Source organism: Pangasianodon hypophthalmus, chromosome 17 (assembly GCF_027358585.1).
Source record: "Pangasianodon hypophthalmus isolate fPanHyp1 chromosome 17, fPanHyp1.pri, whole genome shotgun sequence".
Classification (NCBI taxonomy): Eukaryota; Metazoa; Chordata; class Actinopteri; order Siluriformes; family Pangasiidae; genus Pangasianodon; species Pangasianodon hypophthalmus.
In genome coordinates, this window is record NC_069726.1 from 16,617,457 (window position 1) to 16,633,758 (window position 16,302).

The following is a 16,302-nucleotide window of genomic DNA, read 5'->3' on the forward strand; positions in this document are numbered from 1 at the left end:
AGGGTCACGGCGTGTCCTGAGCCTATCCCGGGAACACTTTGTGTGACTCACCCTGAATGGGACACCAGTCCATCGCAGAGCACCATGCACACATGTTCATACCTAGAGCCAAATTAGCATAGCCAATCCATCTACTGGCATGTTTTTGGGAGGTGGGAGGAAACTGGAGAATAGAGGAGCAGCCTCACAGCTCCAGCGTCTCTGGTTTGATCCTGAGTTTGGGTTACTATCTATGTGGTGTTTCACATGTTCTCCCACTGTCCACCTGGGTTTCCTTTGGGCTCCTCTGGTTTCCTCCCAACACCCGAAAACCTGCCAGCAGTAGATGTGCTAAAGTATGTAGGCTAGGTGTGTAGGAATGTATGTGGATGTGTGTGCATGGTGCCCTGCAATGGCCAGGAGGTATTGCTGGTATAGGCCCCGGATCCACTGGCACCCTGACCAGGATAAAACTACTGAAAGTGCAAGAGAGAGAGAGAGAGAGAGAGAGTTTGCGTGATGCTAAACTGGTCAGCATGAGCTCTTCTTACTTGTTAGCAACATTAGCTCCAGTGCAGTTTGTAACCCTAGTACATTTGTGATAAGTACATAATTGTGTTAATATAATTTTGGGTACAATTGTTTCTTTAAACGAGAGTAATGAACAGTTTGCTGTTGAGCTGTTATTCACCACAAGATGGCGCCATCATAGAAGTCCTGTGTTCTTAGCAGCGCTAAGAAAGTAAATGTTTTCAGATAAACATTATCTAACAAAATATTTTTTTATCAAAAGCCATGACTAATGAATTTATTTGCTTGACAGTATTTGTAAAGATCTACGAGCAGCCCTTTTTTATTATTGGAATCGACGTTCAGTTTAGGAAATGTTCCATAAGCTGCATCCCAAACCACGTACTATCTTACTAAAGAGTATGCAGTACGCCGCGCTGCTGTAGCGCAGATCTGGCGTACTGTGCAGTAGGGTAGTGTGTGGTTTGGGACGCGGCTGTAGGGTGGAGCTCTAACGGCGCCTCAGAGCAGCGGCGCAGAGCGGCGAGTCCACAAACCAGCTACTGACGTTTAACCAGCATTTTCAGGACCATCATTTGATCTGCTGGGAAACGGGACAGTTTATATTGAAATATTGTCCGGAGGTGGACAACTAGCGGTCGAGTGAAGAAGGAGAGGTAAGAGCTAAAGGTTACATTTTATTTCCCTGAAAAGAAACTTTGTCTCGGGTGGGAAGTTCCTTTTCCTCCGAAGGGTCGCTCTTGCTAAACGGTTTTCAAAAAAATAGAAAAAAACTTGAGAAATGGGCTGTAATACGGCGTCATGTCGAAAGGTTTAAACGCTTAATTAATTATTAGTTTTTCCAAATAAAAGTGAGCTGAATAATATGAGGTTAAGGTTGAAGAGGAAAATGTTAGCTAACAGTGTAGCTCCTTACTGAAGCTCAGCTTTACCTGGCCGCGGAAGAGCTCTCGGCTAGTTAGCTAGTTTTTTGTTTGTTTGTTTTATTTTGTTTTGTTTATTTATTTATTTATTTATTTATTTATTTCAAACAACCTTTTGCTTCCTTGTTCTGTCGGAGTGGATATTTGTGTAGTAAGTTTTATAAACTAGTCTATTAGAGTTGTAAGAGACTGTGTTGAAAGTTGCTGAAGTTTGCGCCACGGCCTGCAGGCTTTAACTTTGTGCCAGAAGTCTGAACTTGTGAAACGAACGTAGGCGTCTTGTAACACACACACACACACACACACACACACACACACACACACACACACACACACACACTCAAGTGCCCTTATACAGCCTGCTGCAGAGCTGTCATATCTGCTACATTAATGAATTATTGATAGTAGACAGAGCAGAGGTTCCTAGGCAGCTTTAAAGATCAGATACACACTGTCCTGTTTTTTGGATGAGTAGCAGATAAAGTACACTCAGACGTGCACAAGTCCATGTGGAACTGGGACCTTCACCTTACTCATCCCTCCTCAACATATTTCATGCCACTTGTTATGACTAGCCCATCTCACATGGCAGTGTGTGTGGCTGTGTGTGTCGTCTCGTGGTTGTCAAACAGGTTGGGCCAGAGGAAGAAAATGCACCCTCAGGGTATAAATACCCGAGTATATAATGCACAGTCTGGGTATAAATACCTGAGTATATAATGCACCCTCTGGGTATAAATACCCGAGTATATAATGCACAGTCTGGGTATAAATACCTGAGTATATAATGCACCCTCTGGGTATAAATACCTGAGTATATAATGCACCCTCTGGGTATAAATACCTGAGTATATAATGCACAGTCTGGGTATAAATACCCGAGTATGTAATGCACAGTCTGGGTATAAATACCCGAGTATATAATGCACAGTCTGGGTATAAATACCCGAGTATATAATACACAGTCTGGGTATAAATACCTGAGTATATAATACACAGTCTGGGTATAAATACCCGAGTATATAATGCACAGTCTGGGTATAAATACCCGAGTATATAATACACAGTCTGGGTATAAATACCTGAGTATATAATGCACAGTCTGGATATAAATACCTGAGTATATAATGCACAGTCTGGATATAAATACCTGAGTATATAATGCACAGTCTGGATATAAATACCCGAGTATATAATGCACCCTCTGGATATAAATACCTGAGTATATATAATGCACAGTCTGGATTTAAATACCTGAGTATATAATGCACAGTCTGGATATAAATACCCGAGTATATAATGCACCCTCTGGATATAAATACCTGAGTATATATAATGCACAGTCTGGATTTAAATACCTGAGTATATATTGCACAGTCTGGATTTAAATACCTGAGTATATAATGCACAGTCTGGATATAAATACCCGAGTATATAATGCACTCTTTGGATTTAAATACATGAGTATATAATGTACTCTTTGGATTTAAATACGTGAGTATGTAATGCACAATCTGGATTTAAATATGTGAGTATATAATGCACTCTTTGGATTTAAATACATGAGTATATAATGCACTCTTTGGATTTAAATACGTGAGTATATAATGCACTCTTTGGATTTAAATACGTGAGTATATAATGCACTCTTTGGATTTAAATACGTGAGTATATAATGTACTCTTTGGATTTAAATACGTGAGTATATAATGTACTCTTTGGATTTAAATACGTGAGTATATAATGCACTCTTTGGATTTAAATACGTGAGTATATAATGCACTCTTTGGATTTAAATACGTGAGTATATAATGCACTCTTTGGATTTAAATACGTGAGTATATAATGCACTCTTTGGATTTAAATACGTGAGTATATAATGCACTCTTTGGATTTAAATACGTGAGTATATAATGCACTCTTTGGATTTAAATACGTGAGTATATAATGTACTCTTTGGATTTAAATACGTGAGTATATAATGTACTCTTTGGATTTAAATACGTGAGTATATAATGCACTCTTTGGATTTAAATACGTGAGTATATAATGCACTCTTTGGATTTAAATATGTGAGTATATAATGTACTCTTTGGATTTAAATACGTGAGTATATAATGTACTCTTTGGATTTAAATACATGAGTATATAATGTACTCTTTGGATTTAAATACATGAGTATATAATGCACTCTTTGGATTTAAATACATGAGTATATAATGCACTCTTTGGATTTAAATACGTGAGTATATAATGTACTCTTTGGATTTAAATACGTGAGTATATAATGCACAGTCTGGATTTAAATAGATGAGTATATAATGTACTCTTTGGGTTTAAATACACAGTCTGGATTTAAATGCATGAGTATATATTGCACACAAATACTTAAGAATACAGTTGACTACAAAAGTTTGCATACCTTTAAGTTGAAATTTACACTAACAAGGAATTAACTATGTTAGATTTGAAGGTGTTCATTCGTTATCACGAGTAACAAGCATCGATCAGTCCAATTGTTTTTATCTCCCATTTATTCTTTAATACTTTTGCCTTTGTAACTGTCTCTAGGACCTTTGCATATTATATAAGCAGCTTTTTTGATACTCTTATTTGAAATATTCACAGTTCCATTAAAGCTTCTTCTTGATGTCTCTGCTCAAACTCCTCCAGATTGCTTGGTCAATCTTTACTCATTCTTCTTGACATGTCAGTTGTTATAACTGTCAGATATCACGCCCTGCCTTCTTTAATTTAGGTCTGGAAATGAAGAAGGACAGCAAAACGTTAACTTTTCAACCAAGTCTTGTTGATTCTACTTATATGTTATTGTCTTGTTGCAGAATGTGACATTTCAGTTTCAACTGGATCAATTTAATGTAGAGATTCAGTATTCTTTTTTTTTTTTAAATTCAGAAACCATCGGGGACACAAACTTTTGCACTCAGTGGTATAATGCACGCTCCAAATACCTGAGTGTAATATGCACCATGTGGCCAAATATCTGAGCACATAATCCAGGTTTCAGGCCCAAATACCTGGAGAAATAACACAGCATCTGGATCCAAATGCCAGTGGAAGTAATGCATCCTTTGGGTCTAAATATTGAGGGTGACAAATGCATCCAAATAATACACGCTACACATTCAAATACCAGTAGGGAATAATTCACCCGCCGGTCTGGCAGTACACATAAAATATGCTGAGGACATTTTTGTGTGACAATCTAACACTCAGGATTGTTATTAAGCCAGAAATGCTATGTATTGAGTAATAACTTTTAATAAAATTCTGTGCTAAATATCAGTATTTGTATATATCTTTTTTTTTTTTTCTTTTAAAATTTACTAAGGAGCCGTGCCATTGTGACCGAGTCGTCACTCGATGGTATGGCTAGTCACAGGCAGTGTATGATGTCACTGAAAATGACCCACATTCAGCAGAGAGCGTGCTGTGCTCTGGAGTCATCACCCCATCTTGATGGATTGTCAGAGACTTTGGGTGGTTCAGCCCAAGGCGTTTTCATTCCAGTTTCTTATATAGCTGAAAGAGTGTTCAGTTCAGTTGTGTCTCCAGTGAGCGTTATGTGAGCAGGTGGGGTGAACATCTGCATTGGGTGTCCGCTCACGTGACTGCCGTTGTTATCGTTGTTGAATAAGAAGCTGTCAAAAGACAGATTTCACCAGCAAGAAAAAGAAAGCAAAAACCCCACTCTGTGTTGACTTTGATGTCATTTGATATGCAGATATGTTTAAACTTAATGCGCTTTTTTTTTTTAGATTGAGGTACACAATAGCTACGTGGAAACACTGACTAAACCAACAAAAGAAGGTCAAGCATATAACTCCTCCTGCCATATAACTCCTCCTGCTATAAGTAAATAAAGATGCCGGCCAGACTCTAATAATATTTTATATACAATTCAAGTAGAGAACATTGCAGCTCAAAGCCTAATCCTTAGCCACCAGCTTGCTGACTTCTTGTCAAGGACAAAAACATGATGTGCTACATTAGAAACTTTATTATAAGAAGATAACTATATTAATAATTAATTTTCCTTTGTCTATAATAAAGCACATAACTAGCTAAAGATATTACACTACATTAGCTCCACTTTTTAGCCTACTTGATTAGGTTTCTGTACAACAGAAACATGGGACTTGGCAGCACACTGGTGTTTTTACTTGTCTGGAAGACTACCTAATGAGTTTATGATTTGTCTACCCCTGATGAATAATAATATATGTGTCCTAATATATTATTTAAAAAAAAAAAAAAAGTTTTGCCTTTGTGAAAAATTTGCCTTAATTGAACATGCAACATTTTGGTTACTGTTGCTTTGACGGCTGTAGATTTTGGTCCAAAATCTGTTTATGTACATTGATCATCTCACTTAAATAATGAGCACTCAGTGCTGCGCTCAATACTGCAGACCAATCAATAAAGCTGCAGGGGATTTAGAGTGGATTTGCCAGTGTATTGAACTGGATGATGTACTGTGACTTGGTAAACAGTTCTGTTGTTCCATCAGTGCATGTAATGATGAGCTTCTTGTTCTTGTGCCACTGGTCACACTTACACAGAAAGAGGTTTCGTCCATCGTTTCTTATAGGCTTTCGATCTAAAGAATGAGTTCCTTTCTAATAAACAATAGGACACAGCAGAGTTGTTTGGAAAAGCCTTCCAGGATGTCGGTTTGTCACGTGCCTGGTATTGTCCTCTCGAAATTTTGTGATATGACATACAGTACAGCACTGATAGGGAGGCTGATTTCCGCCAGCTTTCCCACATGAATTATCACACACGAACATGTTTGGCAGTGCATTTAAAATGATGGGAACTCTGCTGTTACAGGCTGTTCCGACCAGCAGCAAGTGCTCCCCCTCTCTTGACGCTACGTGCAACAAGGTTGCCATTGATGGCACACTGTGTGGTATTGTGGTGGGCTCGTGCGGAATGAAGGCTCCCTTTGTCTAATCGAGAGGGGCTCTGGAGGAGAATCCTGCTGAGACAAGAGCAGAGAAGTGTAGCACCAGAGGAGGACATGCTCTTTATGCATGGCCTTCACCAGGTGACCTGCTGCCCATCGTTCCAGATCACTGCCAGATCAGACGCTGAGGTCAACCTCCATGTGTGTACATGGACGTAACCGCAAGACCTCGGTTGTCACGTGACTGCCTTTTGGACTGTCAAGGCTTCCTTTAGCTCTGGTTCTGAATAAGCTTAATTTTTTTTATTTATTTACTTATTTTTGAATGTAGCATTGATTATTTTACCCTCATAATTAAGACTGACAACATATCTGTATTTGGTTTTAACTATTTGGATTTTAAATGGGTAAAAAGTAACAGGAATGGTATCACTGAAACTCCATTTACAAGCATGCTTTTTATTTAATACTTAGATTAGGTAGTAATGAATTTTGTATGTTAACAAACCCCTGTGGTTAGGTGCAGCCGTAGGCACCATTAACATTCTCATCATACACTGCTGTGAACTTTGTGTCTGTGTGTGTCTGTGTGTGTTTGTGGGTGGGTATTTTTTTTTTTTTAAACAAGTTTATGGTTTAGCCTGATTCATTAATCCACTTTAAAAAGCTCTCCTTTCAACTAAAGTCAGCTGGACTTATAAACCAGCTCACCAAACCCAGCTGAAGCGACCAAGGGATAAGGTTTTACCGCTTATCTGTCCTTATAAATGTTAAAAGAATACCAAAGAAATATTTGTATGTTATTAGGTTTTATGACTCTGTGATCCTGTGGACAGCTGTGAACTTTTAGTTCTTTTTTCTTACCAAGTGTGCTACTTTTATTACTATATTGCATACAATATAAGTTCAGCTTGGCTTGCTTTTTAAATAGAACCTAGTGTGGTAGCTTGTTCAACACTGTCTTTTTTGGTACTTGGAAGTCCTGTTTTTAGAGAACTCTCAGGATGTGGCACAGTCATTGTGTACATCCCCTAAAGGCTGTAAAAGTGAAATTGGCAACGTATGAATATGGAGGATGTTGATGTGCCAAGAAAAACAACTGGCTTAATTAAAAAAAAAAAAAAAAGAGTTGCCTTTCTATAATCTTTGTCTCACTGACTTGTTTGGATTGGACAGTCATTGATTAGACATCTTAGAAATGGACACATTTATTTTGGAAGTATATCACCTTGTCCTAGTACGTATCAACCAGATAAGCTTGCACTTGCATGGTTATTACACCAATTTGGACCAGCTTTCTCATTTTCGGAGCCCTAGTATGGCAGAACATCTGTGGTGAGTCTCAAAAAAGCAATGACTGGAGCTGGATTTATGTCTGGCGTGTGCAGTGACTCCACAGTCTCTCCCGTTTAGGAGATTTGGAGTCGAGGTTTGTTTCGAGGTGCAGGAGGCTGTCCTCTACCACTGTTTGGAGCCAGCCATATTTGGTCAAAGCAACACGTACTGTTATTCCAAAGGCGAGAGAAATCCTTCAGTCTTGAAGCCAGTTGGACTCCCTCCGCCTCTAATAGGATATGTCGTATTAACGCCATCACACCCGCTTGAGTGAAGTTGAGGTCTTTGATGGATGATATGTGGAGTCTATCTAACCCTTTTTATTCTCTAGCTGTCATTGAACACGTCGATGCACCAATGCTGCCTGCTTATACTCCATGTACAGTGACAGCACTAGGAGTGTCTGCATGGAGCTTGTTAAGAGATTGGAGGTGTAAGGAAAGAGGCATTAGTCACTCCAGAGTTTAAGCATATGATTACCAAATGTCTAGCTGAGAGGTCATCATGACTCAGGAGGAAATGTGCCACGAGACCAGGGGCAATATGAATTGTTAACAGAAAAATATCTTGCACAGTATGTACTTATTCTGTCAGTTTTTTCAGTCCTCTGTGTGACATTGATGACAAATCTGATTCACTACTACATCTATGAAATCTCTTCCTCTGCAGACATTGGGCCTCATTTATCTCTCAGTAAAGCTTTTATAGGCCTTGAAATGTTTTTGTAGACCAAAACGAATTGAAAATTCCTGGCAGATTTACGAAACGTTTCAGTAACACTGATCTTTTTGCTCATTTGCATATATTTATAAGGCAAAGCTCACTGAGGCGAAGATGACAGAATAACAATTAAGCGGTGAAAGAGTGTCTCCTAAGCACAGCGTTCGATAAATCTTCCAGTAATGCAGCTCAGCCACTGCAGCTTGTCCTCTAAAGCAGGCATGGATTAACTCTTCCTCTTGTTATACAGTGGTATTTCTTTTGTCCTAAATGAATGCCTACTCTTATTTGATTGAATTTATGGATTTAACTTAAATTATTAATTTTGGATTGCATTATTAATAATATAAACAGTATCATTAATATGAAACAACAATTTTTTGCAGGCAATCATTCAAGATTCAGTCAAGATTCAGATTAGTGAGTCCACTTGTACATTAATTTACACAAACTTACGAGCTCTCAAAACATTTTGCCAATGCTGCTATGAATGATTTATGAATAAATTTGTATGCAGTTTAATAACTGAAGCCCACCATCCCTACATCGCCTAGTATCAGTAACCACAGCCCGCCATGAAGACAGACACCTACCACCCCCAGCCACTTTTAGCAGTGGTTTACATTACGTGATAAAACTTAGTTATACAGAACTGAGTCATCAGCAACGTCTGTCTGAGTGAGTGTGGTTAGCGACAGATATCTGGGATAGCTGAAAGACTGGGTCACAACTGAAGTTGGAGCGAGTCCTAACCAAGCCAGTCTGCTGCTGGCGGCCCCTAAATCACTTGAGGCTTGTAGGTGTGAATGAAAACACCCCTCTGTACCTCACGTATGAAAAATGTGCTATTTCGGTCTGGAACCAATAAAACATTCTTTATAGTTCTAAAAATGACATATGTACTGTATGTAACAGCCATATTTGCACCCCATATGCTGTAAATTGTTGCTCATGTAGTATAATATAAGCTGCTATTTTATGTGATAAATGAACACAGTTTTTCCCTTTCTGCCAGAAATGTGGTCTTTGACGCATCATAAAAGACATCAGCAGCCCATGGTATTAAACTGAATTTAAAGTCTGACCATCCTTTTGATCATTTTTTTGAGCCTTGTATGTATTTATCAAAAAGAAGTGTATGCTGTTGTTATGAAAGCTCATATAGTCTTGCTGAGCTTCCAAGAGCTGTTAAATTAAGTACAATAAATATTGAAGTGCAAATGAGGAGCTTTGCTTTGCTTTTGGAGTAAATACGCAAATTTACTCCCATTCTTCTCACAAGTTTCTGCACTTGTTTTGATTCAATCCTTTAAGCTGATGAGGCTGTAAAGCATGATTTTTGCCTAATGTTTGGTATTTGAAGCAGATGGTCTGCAGTTTTGGGTGGGGAAAACAGCTGCATTGCATAGACGTGTCTGCGGACATGAAAATGGGCAGATCGACTTCCTGTCCCCTGTGGGAATGTGACTGTAGGAATGTGAGGTCTGTGTCACTGGTCATGTGTCTTCCCAGAAGGGTCATCTGCAACTTCAGATCACTTTCTGCTGCATTTTACTCTGAAGTCACACACATATATATATATACACCGATCAGCCATAACATTAAAACCACCTGCGTAATATTGTGTAGGTCCCCCTTGTGCTACCAAAATAGCTCTGACCTGTCGAGGCATGGACTCCACAAGACCTCTGAGGGTGTGCTGTTGTATCTGGCACCAAGGCGTTAGCAGAAGATCCTTTAAGTCCTGTAAGCTGTGAGATGGGGCCTCCATGGATTGGACCTGTTTGTCCAGCACATCCCACAGATGCATCCCACAGATCTGGGGAATTTGGAGGCAAAGTCAGCACCTCGAACTCACTGTCATGTTCCTCAAACCATTCCTGAACAATTTTTTTGCAGTGTGGCAGGGCATATTATCCTGCTGAAAGAGGCCACTGCCATTAGGGAATACTGCTGCCATGAAGGGGGGTACTTGGTCTGCAACAATGTTGTAGAACATTGCCCAGTGCATCACACTGCCTCCGCCGGCTTGTCTTCTTCCCATAGTGCATCCTGGTGCCATCTCTTCCCCAGGTAAGCGACACACACGCACCCGGCTGTCCACATGATGTAAAAGAAAGCGTGATTCATCAAACCAGGCCACCTTCTTTTATTGCTCCATGGTCCAGTTCTGATACTCAGGTGCCCATTGTAGGCGCTTTCGGTGATGGACAGGGGTCAGCATGGGCACTCTGACTGGTATATAGCTTCACAGCCCCATACGCAGCAAGCTGCGATGCACTGTGCGTTCTGACACCTTTCTGTCATAGCCAGCATTACCTTGTTCAGCAATTTGTGCTACAGTAGCTCCTCTGTGGGATCAGACCAGATGGTCTAGCCTCCACTCCCCACACACATTAATGAGCCTTGGGCGCCCATGACTTTGTCACCAGTTCACCGGCTGTCCATGGACAATTTTTAGTATGTACTAACCACTGCATACTGGGAACACCCCACAAGACCTGCCATTTTGAAGATGCTCTGGCCCAGTCGTCTAGCCATCACAATTTGGCGCTTATCAAGGTCACTCAGATCCTTATGACTTCTGATTGGAAGGTTGTGAGTTCAAATCCCAGCACCAGCAAGCTGCCACTGCTGGGCCCTTGAGCAAGGCCCTTAACCCTCAACCGCTCAGTTGTGTAAATGAAATAAATATAAGTTGCTCTGGATAAGGGCGTCTGGCAAATGCCATAAATGTAAATGTACAAAGATTGTATGTTTTATTTGTTAAATAATGCCACATTTTAATCCTTTTTTTATTAGACTTGGATTGTGTCTTCTGTGCAAGTTTCCAAGTCACCTACTGACCAGTGAGGTTCAGTAGCACTGAACATAACTAACAAAAGAAATAAATGCAATTCGTTTACCAAGAATGCTGTGAGTGATGTCTCTAACTTGTAGCGGACAGCCCTACAAATGTGACATCAATTAGTCAGACACAGAAGTTTTCAAAGGACACAAAACAGCAAAGAGTGACATTTCACAGTGTAATTGGATTGATGATTTAGTACCCACCCCTATTCTGAACAAAGATAAAAGGAAGTGACTGCTCACAGCAGTGGCTATTCAAACTGTGCTAATGTTACACCCTGCCTGAATGGCCTGCATCTCCTCCCATTCTGAAGACAGACCATTATAAACATCAAGATGTGACAGCACTGTGTGCGCTCTGCCCTATGCCAAGGTTTCTGTTTAGGAGGATTCAACTCCTGACCGAGTCCGATTCAGCATTATCAATTGAGTGTTAATCCTGGAAAGCATTGTGTGCTGGCTGCAACTACGCAGCCCAAGCCTCTGTGTTTGCAGATTGCTCGGTTAAAGTTACTTTGTCTCCAGCAATCCACTTCTGCTCACATTCCTTAAGATGGTGGGGAGGCAACAAAACAAGTACTGGACCTGCAGCAGGGAGCGCCCCCCCCCTTTCTTCAGTGCCTGTGTTGTCCCTCCTTGCCTTTCTCCCGCCCTCGTATCTTGCCTGGAGTCCACCGAGAATCGCTGTGGAATTCCAGTGGAATGTAGCGTGGAATTGAGCCATAAAGATGCCAACGAAGAGCTGCCTTGATGAGTTTTAGAAAGTTTGTACTTCACCACTATCAGAGCTGCACTTTACAAATAGTGAACATTATACAATATCTAGTAATGAGACAGTTTGATTATATTGGAAAGGACTCTCAACTTTCACAACAAAATTAGCAGAGGTCAGTTTATGACTGAAGTACATGAGGCTATTTTTTTTTTTAGTTGGTTAGTTTTTAGGCAACATTACATTGATTACCAGCTACATTAGTATGTCTGGGTCTATGCTTCAGTTGTTTACATTCAAACCACATTGCATCGTCAGAGATCCTTTGCATCTCCTTAAGAGCATTTGCATTCAAAGGTTAGCACTGTTCGTTATATTAGGCTGAATTAATCAACAATTAATTATTTTTAATAATATCACTAGATCTGTCATGATACGATTTGATTTGATTCAAAATATGTGACCAACTTTGTTCAGAATCCGGTGTACGGCCTATCATTCATTTGCAAATTTTGTTGTTTTAGAGAAGGACTGTTTTAAAAGTTACAGAGTTATGGGCCAATCGCCTTGCTAGCCTTTTAAATTATTTACACATCAATCTAAAATATATTAATTATTTTCTGCACAGTGGTTTGTCCGCTTTTTAGATAATCATTGATTGATTATCAATTATAATTGATTATACTAGATTTGTTGCATTGATTAATTTAATTCTTTCTGTTTTAGATCGATGTATCGATCCAAACTGTCAGATTAATACACCCCTATTAAGCACATTATTAAATTTTTTATAACAATCATTCTAATCATTTTAACTCCTTTTTAAAACCTTTCAACTGTGCCAATCTAGCTTTATAGTTATTTTTCTTTGAAGGCTCGCCCACTTTTGCTGTGACCCTGACATGGCTCCATGCTTGTTTATTCTACACCGTGAGATTCTCACGTGCTGTAAGATTAGAGCGGCAGGGATTTGCTCAGCAGATTACACTTCAGCAGATGTTTCAGAGCTGTTGCTTATATTCCCCCATGTTTAAGCCATCAGTGTGTCACGACTCCTGCCAGCAGAAGACATGGAGCAGCTTTCTGTTGGACTTCACATTGCTGTGCTAGAATTCACAGTTTGTTGGCCATGTTGTTGGGTCCATGCAAGGAGCTCCTGTCCACGACCTCAGGCATTTCAAATTCTGGTTATCTCCTGGCATAATGAGCACTGCAAAGTGATTACTAGTAGAAGGAGAAATGGTATGGTCTTTTATCTAGGATATTTAGCATCTTAATATACATTAAAGTGAGTGTTGAAGAGAATGTATGAAATCTTCCATATGCATGAAAATGTTCCTTATTTGAATCTGCACATTTGTTACAACACATGCGTCAAAGCAGGACAAGGATGCCAGACGTGTTTATCGTGTAAATACACGCTGATTCACTTTATGGTTTCAGTTTATGGGTGTTGCATCCTGTCGAGAGAGAAAACATGGCTTATAATGATAAGCAGCATTGTTATCTATAAAGTAATTGTGTGTATTAACTCCATTCTGCAGGAGACAGATACGAATGAGAACGGTTAAATAGACCTTGCAGAGGATGAGAAGATTCAGCGTGCAGATTGAGATAAAGGACAGCATGGTGGACGCATGTCATGTTGTGAAACCACTGTCCTTCAAACAAAGGACTGGGGAAGTCAGTCAGCAGGAGAGCTGTCAGAATAAACTTCACAGTTTTAATACTGTTTAAACAGTAATGATGTATTACAGGCAAAATCTACATTCAGATGTTTAGGATTCTACATTTAGATGTGTTATGGTATTAGTCACGAATAGTGTTAATCAAAATATCTTTAAACTTTTAGAGAATTTGCAACTGGGTGGAAATTGGAGTACAAATTGTAAGAAAGTGACATTGTTTTACAACCATGACTAGGATAAAGTGCTTATTATAGAAGAATGAACAGGTGAATGTGTATTGAAGTGTATTGATTTGCAGTTGCCAGTGAAGTGTATCTCTTTCAGGTTTGTTAGAGTGTGGTTTGCTCAAGCACCAAATTTCTTTTGTTGTAAAGTTCTCACTCACACCAGCATTACTGTTACAGAACAGTATCTCAGAATAAACGTCATGTCGGTTAGTCCCTCTGACACTGAGCATAAAGTTCAGGAAGGAAATGCCACTATGGCTACTTTTCTAAATGATTAGCACTATTTGTGAAGATTTAAATAATCTCCTGCTAAAATACCACATAGTTAACAGTTACGCGCCCAGCGTATTGATTAATTATGGTGCTGGGTGTGTCTGTGCACTGGCAGATATGCTGACCCCCTGCTGGAGTCTGGCTGGCCGGCCTTCATGCTGGGCTTTGACCTTGAAGTTCACATAATTAGTGTCATTAGTTTTCAAAGAGCAGTTTTGCTCAGGCTTGGTATTGACACGTCTTGCATACAGTCTATTAGAATTCACTGCTTTACAACCTCCACTTGACAGTAAAAGGCTGTCTCTGAGAATGTCGATGCTTTAACTGGTCTTTTCCTTTGACATAATGACACTTGGTGCAATTTTTATGTTCCCTTTGAGAGCTTCTGGTTTGGCCCCCGCTGAGGCTTGACTAAAAACAGAGCCACTCACCTCGGTTTACGATAAGTGTAAACACAAACGCAGATTCTGGACCAGCAGATCATATCAGACTAGAGTGTAATTTTTAAAACGGATCTCTTAGGAATGTTATGTATGATGTCTTAGGGAGTGGCATTACCAAGACATTTCCACGAAGGGTGGGGGAAAAAGTGACACATCTGATCCAAGTAAAACATCTCGACTGTTCCATGGTTTTGAAAACTGGCTGCGAATGAATCATTTTGAGTTGAATGATTCAAGTTGAGTCATGTGCAGTAAGTGACTCTCCCTATGATTCTTCAGTAATGTGTTTGGCATTACTGATGCCACACATCAGCATCGATGCATCAACTTTACACAACTTCTGTGTAAGTTCTGATGTCTCATTAACGTGATCATTCAGGCTCTGCGCACGATCTTGTCATCTCTCAGGCCACATTCGTCTGTTGCGATGTCTGGTCAGAGTTCTTTATAGCATCCAATTAAACTGCTATTTATATACCATATTATCTGAAATGCCCTTTGTCACTGATGCATGCAGAGAGCCTTTACTTTATCCCTAAACACTCACAAACGTCTATAAGGACTAAGCAGCAAGCAGGCTGGTGTTGTAATGTAAAAGTAATGTTATTAAATTGACATATCAGTAGCGTGAAGTACATCTTACTTATGAATGATGGAAGGATGAATCATTAGAAAAAAGCAGTGACGAAGACCCCACACACCACTGTGTTTAGGATGAGGTCAGAACTAGACATAGTTCAGCATAAGTAGCTAAACTGATCGTGTGTGTGTGTGTGTGTGTGTGTGTGTGTGTGTGTGTGTGTGTGTGTGTCTCCTGACCTGAAGTTGACCCCTTGTGTACTGAATGCCTGTGCTTTCTGTGACCTGTAAAGCAGCTCTGAAATTAGCAGCTAGTCAGTTAGCAAGATAACATACAGGAAACCAGTCACAGTTCTTTTGAGTTTTCGGAATAACTAAAGAGATAATAAAGATTGCCTTGATGTTAGTTCAGTTAAATGCTTCTTGGTTGAATTACAAGAATTTAAGACCTAGCATAAGGTTCTGTTAAGTGCTCAGGAAATTAAAATTGGTGTCGCTTGGTGTTTCGGAAACCAGTATGCCAGTAGATCCTGAAAAAAGAAAAAAAAAAAACAATAAATCTGTTCTGCACTCATGTGCTAAATTTGCAACCAGCTAAACAGTTGCTTAGCAGCAAACATGGGTTGTCAGTGAGCTTTTGGTTTTGTATCTTCTCCTATGTTATTTCCTTTTCCAGCAGTGCACAAAGCTGCAAAAATTGGTCTGTGTGTCTGTCTGTGTGTCTGTCTGTGTGTCTGTCTGTGTGTCTGTCTGTGTGTCTGTCTGTGTGTCTGTCTGTGTGTCTGTCTGTGTGTCTGTCTGTGTGTCTGTCTGTGTGTCTGTCTGTCCACGTGTGTGTGGCTGTCCATCCGTGTCCGTCCGTGTGTATGGTTATCCCTCCGGTAAATCTGTGGCTAGTTCTTGGCTCAAACAGTACAGCTTCTCTCCAGAATCACACGGCACCTCACTTTCTAGGGCGGCGACTTCTGCAAAGTTCACTAGTGATTTTAGGAATTTGCTTAGATGCTGTTGAGTTTGTTTACATTCTGCAGTGGTGTATCTTGAACACTACTGGCCGTTGTGGAAGTCAGTCAAGCATTTTGACACTTTGCCACCTTGACTTAACTTTTAAC

At 39.8% G+C, this 16,302-nt stretch overlaps 1 protein-coding gene across 1 annotated transcript in view; it reads left to right on the top strand.

The window, feature by feature from the left end:
• The first annotated feature begins 996 nt into the window (after positions 1-996).
• The window catches only part of tln1 (talin 1), a 73,608-nt gene continuing 58,302 nt past the window's right edge, over positions 997-16,302 (top strand). Inside the window, 1 exon segment of the mRNA XM_053241079.1 lies at positions 997-1,166. The gene's annotated coding sequence lies outside the window, so the exon portion shown is untranslated.